The sequence below is a fragment of the Callorhinus ursinus genome, unplaced genomic scaffold (assembly GCF_003265705.2).
Source record: "Callorhinus ursinus isolate GAN/ISIS: 27379988/994484 unplaced genomic scaffold, GSC_fseal_2.0 scaffold135, whole genome shotgun sequence".
In the NCBI taxonomy this organism is placed as follows: Eukaryota; Metazoa; Chordata; class Mammalia; order Carnivora; family Otariidae; genus Callorhinus; species Callorhinus ursinus.
The window spans coordinates 288,231-294,230 of NW_027397197.1; positions in this window are offsets into that span (position 1 = coordinate 288,231).

Below are 6,000 nucleotides of genomic sequence, written 5' to 3' on the forward strand. Positions count from 1 at the left end.
GGGGCACCTGGGTGGTTCAGTTGGTTAAGCGTCCGACTCTTGGTTTTGGCCCAAGTCATGATCTTAGGGGTTGTGGGATCGAGCCCTACATCTGTGCTCTGCACTTAGCAGGGAGTCTGCTGGAAGATTCTCACCTTCTGCCCCTCCCCCCTGCACATGCATGCATGTGCACTCGCACTCTCAAGTAAATCTCTAAAAAAATAAATAAAATTGCCTTTAAATGAACATAAATAAGATCCTGACATTAAACTGTAGCACGTTGGTGGGATGCCCACTTCAGTTGTTACTAGGGATTCCCTATCTCCATTAGTTGTACAAACATGCTATGGTCTGATCTAGCATGAGATTCCCACTGTCATCAGATACCTGATCACACTGGTTAGGGATCAGATGTTCATTTACTGAATTGGCATGATTTCTTCAGATCCGTTGCTCCTGCTGCTTCTATCTGGGCCTCTGGATTAGGGGAATCTTTGGTAAGACTAGGTGCCCAGCTTTCCTGAGCCCACCATAGTCTTCCTTGGATCCTGATTCGGAAAACTACTCACGTCTCCACTACTGGAAGGACCCACAAACCCTGACCTCTCTTCTCTTGTTGCCTTCAAATGCCCTCCATTCCCACCCAGAGACATCTGGGTTGATGTTATCAAGTAATACAATTCTTTTCAAAACATAAAAGCCACCGGCTTCCAGCAGCTTCTACTTCCAGCTCTGCCACAAATCTCCCTCTCCTGGATCTCTGTAAGAAATGGGAGCAGAGAAAAATTTAAGAACCCAACACACATGTTAATATCCCAATGACCGATAATTCAGTCATTTCCAATTAAGTTCATAGGTGGTTTCTTTTTACTTTAGCTGATTTCTTCTTGTTAATTGCTTTATTTTTTTAAAGACAACACCTTAGGAATATTCAGGAGAGGCCTAAAGTACTTTATTAGGACCTAAACCAGGCCATCCCATTGATTAAAAAAAAGAAACAGAGGGCAATTATAATAAATTTATGCAAACTATTACCAGAATCTCTGTTGATTTAGCAAGTGTCTCTGTTTTGAAGCCACACAGGTGATGTAGTTTCATCTAGCCATCTTGATGACTAAATGGCTTCCTTCTGAAACTGAAGGGTGGATCTGAGAGTTTATTTCTCCCATGAGATTCAGCACCTAGCTAAAGTGGTGGTTCCATAATAAATAGTTATTATAATTGTTATTTATTGTTTTCATCAATATCATTATCAACATAAATAGGCCCGTTTCCCATCCAGGAGAATGTATGTGGATTGGTACAGAAGCATGTTGTGAAATGACTCGTGACACCCATCAAACACCTAGAAAGCAAAGAAGGTAGCCATTAAATAGAAGGCTTGTTTTGCCTAAGACAAATTTCTGGCACAGAATAAAAGTTCAAGGATGGTAATTCTCTCTCCTCTCTCCCTTCCCAAAAGGAAAGGGTCAAGACTATATTCCTAAGATCTGTGGTTCTCAACCTGAGGTCTCCAGACTTTTTTGTTGTTGTTGTTTGGTCTCCAGACTTCTAAGGGACTCTAAGGATACCATTAAGAATTGAAGACCTCATGGGACGCCTGGGTGGCTCAGTGGGTTAAACATCTGCCTTCAGCTCAGGTCATGATCCCAGGGTCCTGAGCCCCCCACATGGGGCTCCCTGCTCAGTGGGGAGCCTGCTTCTCCCTCTGCCTGCCGCTCCCTCTGCTTGTGCTCAAGCTCACGCTTGCGCTGTCTCTCCCTCTCTCTCTGTCAAATAAATAAATAAAAATCTTAAAAAAAGATTCTCTCTCTCCCCCCGCCCTTCCCCCTGCTCTCTCTCTCTCAAAAAAGGAATTGAAGAGCTCTTTAATTCATTATGAAGGTAACACTTAGCTTTCTCTAGAATCAAATGAGATAATATATTTAAATGTGCATTATGAGCTATGAATGATAATGGTTAACAGTCTGTATATAAAAATTAAAGTTATTAGTAATTGTGCCTATGTTTTTGTGAAAAAAATTCAAAATATAAAAGTGTTTAAGGAAGAGGACAGAAGCTGGAGACAGTCTATATTTTGTTAAAAATATAAACAATTTAGAAAAAGCCTTAGGATAAGCATGAAAAGATTAAAAATAGAATGTGTTTATCAAATTAAAAAATAAAAATAGAATGTGTAAATTCCAAATTTCCAAAGAAAACTCCCTTGGTCCAACAGAAGGCAGGAAAAGAGAGGAAGGGGAAAATGCAAAGAAAAAAACACAATAAACAAAACAAAATAGGAAGGCAGAAGTACATCTACATCAATAATAATAAATGCAGATAGATTAAACTCAAAAGAAAATCTCAGATTGGATTTTTTTTTCAAGGCACAGAATCTAGTTTCATGCTTTTTCTCAAAGATGCCCTTAAAATTATCCAGAAAAGTTCAAAATAAAAGGATGGAAGAATATATATTAGGTAAATACTAAGCAAAAGAAAGCTGGTGTAGGAAAACTGATGCAAAAACACAATAGCATGGCACATCACAAACATCATACCAAGCAGAGGTAGTCAATCTACTGATCAAGAACAACTGTGAGATATAACCAAAATGCAACTTTACTTTTGTCTAATACTTTAAGTTTTGCCCAGGCCGCATGGCTTTGCTGCTCACTCCAAAGAGCCCTACAGTCACTTTAAATAATAAATCTAGCTTCGTTTCAGTGACTAGAACCCCCAGTCCCTAAAAAAAAAAAAAAAGAAGAAGAAGAAGAAGAACCCTCTGAACTCAGAGTTAAACCTCTCCCCTCAGCTAGCACCAAATTCAGGTGGACCTCCCACCTTTGGGGTAAGGGATGTGTTGGGTTTCTTCTCTTTCCCCATCCTCCCCAGCTTGCTAATTTTGACTTCAGGCCTGTCTAGGGTTGAAGGGAGGGAGTAAACAGAAAGCTATGGTTGTGTAGTAAGTTGGCTTCATGCTTTCTGGGTCTAGCTGACGTTTAAAGCAGACTCTCATGTGAGGCTCCCCCACTGCAACTCTTGTGTCAAAAGCTAACCATTCTATTGCTGTTTCCTCTTCAGCTCTGGGTCTTCCAGCTGTCCATTCCATATAGTTTCTCTGATGGAATCCTTAGCACCCCCAAACAGTTCTCTTCAGCAGGCCCCTCAATACTAAACATTGTTCTCCTGCAATGACCCACTTTTGATACATGAGAAACACCCATATATCTTTTGCCCCCAACAAATTGGGAGTATAGACATCCTAATACAGTCACCTCTCCTTTGCTCCCACCATCATCACAGTGGCATTTTTTAGCCCATAAGATTTCTCATGCTGGATTCGGATCCCATTTCACTGTGCCTCCAAACTCCAGGAGATACATATCAAGCTTCTTGGGGCCCAGCCAAAAGCCTTGGGATGAAGGAGAAAGCACCCCAACTCTTCCCCCTTGGACACCCATTCCAAAGAAATCCTCCTCACAAAAATTCCTTCTCCATATCTCCTCTCTTGACCCTTTTAGTCCTCCTTGTAAGTTTTAGAGCTGCTTGGTTATTTCCTTTGAAAATCTGGCTTAACAGATACACTTTCCTATCTGTTAAATCTTGGTACAAAAGAGGAAACTTCCAACTTAACATTCCTCATGCATATTTACACCAACCAATCTCCCAGTCCTGGAAGATTACCATCTAAAGTTTAAAAAAATTTAAATGGTAGGAGTATGGATTTTGGAGTATAATGAACCTAGGTTAGAATACAGGCTCCACAACTTACTAGATTTAGGGACTTGGAAAATACACTCCCCGAGTTGTTTCTTCTTCATGTAAGGAAATACTGCTACCTGCCTTACAGGGTTCTTATGCGTTGTTTTTTTTTTTAAGATTTTATTTATTTATTGGAGAGGGGTGGGGAAGGAACACAAGCTGCGGGCGGAGGCAGAGGGAGAGGGAGAAGCAGGTTCCCCACTGAGCAGGGAGCCTGACACGGGGCTCGATCCCAGGACCCCGAGATCATGACCTGAGCTGAAGGCAGACACTCAACTGACTGAGCCACCCAGGCGTCCCTCTTATAGGGTTTTAAGAGACTCAAACCAAAACGCCAAACACTGCATCTGGCCCTTAGTGGGCACTCAAGCAAATGTTAGGTTCCTTCCCATCCTGCCTTTTCCCTTCCTTGAAAAACATAGCTTTGACACTCTCTACCATAAAGAACATTTGTAAATGTAACAAGGGGAGATACAAGTATGTTCTTCAGTGCCATTTCTGTATTCCAGAGTAAGCTGTCTAATGGATACAGTATAGGAAAGGGACGATATGATCATACCATTCTCATTTTGGGAGTTACCCATCTAACAGAGTTGAAGGTAGGGGACACAATCATGCCATTGAACTGGTTCATGTGTTTTCCTGAACCTGAATTTTAACTTCTAGGTTGAAAATCAATAAAGCATACATACTTAGAGCTCCAGAACTTTACATTGAGAGTTCAGTGCCAAACTCATCAATAGCTACAGGACCTGGTAATACCCTTCCCCTCTTCTGCCTTAATCAATCAAAGATGTAAAACAGCTGTTATTTAATATGTATGAGACACTAAGTGGTCTGTATAATAAATCACGTAAACCTCACAACAACCCTAAGAGAAAGTAATGAGATTATACCCTTTTAAGAAAAGGGGCACAGAAGCCAAGGACACAGAGCAAAAAGTGGTTGACCTGGGACTCAAGCAGTTAGTTAAGCTCTTTTTTTTTAACTTAGTTTCATTTATTTATTTATTTATTTATTTATTTATTTATTTATTTATTTGACAGAGAAAGACACAACAAGAGAGGGAACACAAGCAGGGGGAGAGGGAGAGGGAGAAGCAGGCTTCCCTGAACCCAGTGTGGGGCTCGATTCCAGGACCCCAGGATCATAACCTGAGCCGAAGGCAGACACTTAACCACTGAGCCACCTAGGTGGCCCAGTTAAGCTCTTTATTATACTAGGCTGCCTCTTGGAAAAATAGTACAACTATTGAGAAATGTGAAACTTGAAATCTCATCTGTGAAAGGACCCTGACCCTGTCACCAGTTCAGGCCCTCCTGGAAGCAAATACCAAGACAAGAGTTGACATACAAGAGATTTATTGGGGGAAACACCTATGAAAGATACAAGGAGAAGGAGCAGGAGATGGGGAGAGCCTTTAGACTGTCAGGTCTATCTCACACCTGTGAAAAGAGAGGTAAGGAGGGAGGATTAGGCAGAAAGAGTCCCAGACTGTAGTGCAATAAGGAGAAAGTCTGTATCAGACCAATGGAGAGTACAAGCAAAGATCAAAGGAATCCTCCAACGAGCAGAAATGGCCCAGCTCTAGCTGCGCAACTGTGCTCAGTGATAGTGTGGGAGCAGTCTGGGGAAAGTGCGGTCTTAGCATAAATGTCAGGAGAGCTCCAAAGGTTCTTTGGAGGAAACAGCTGTGTGTCTCCATGGCTACCACAGACCTGGTGACTTTTTCCTGGCAGTCATCCACATACCTTCTACTGATTGGAGCCTGAATTTTTGCAAGGAACCTGAAGCCAATCCCTTCTATACGAAGCCACCAGAGGGGCTCCCACTCTCAAGCACTGTCACCTAAAAGCCTGGGTATCCTGGTTAGCAGAGGGCTCTATCCAGGGTCTGGGACCCTCAATGCTTTCTGCTCTGGAGTTGGCTAGGCAAGTCACTTATTAGACATGTGACGGGGATACCAGCCTTCCGTGTGAGCTGGGAAGTGGTGAGAACCCCAGAGAACCAGGCTCTGGAGGCTGCTGACCACCCACCATTAATGCCTCCAAAATCATCTTCACACCAATTTACAATTGGACGATGGCCCTGGCCCCCAAGTCACGGGCAGGGCCTGCAATGCATAGGGATGTTCACACAGGAGGTGAAACCCTTTTTCTCCTAAGCTGTTGGACCACATGCCTTTGCAAGTTCCCTTTACCCGGAGTCTTCTCTGACTCTGGGCCTGGGTTGACACAGACATCAGAGGCACTGCATGCACAGAGCAATGTTCAGGGC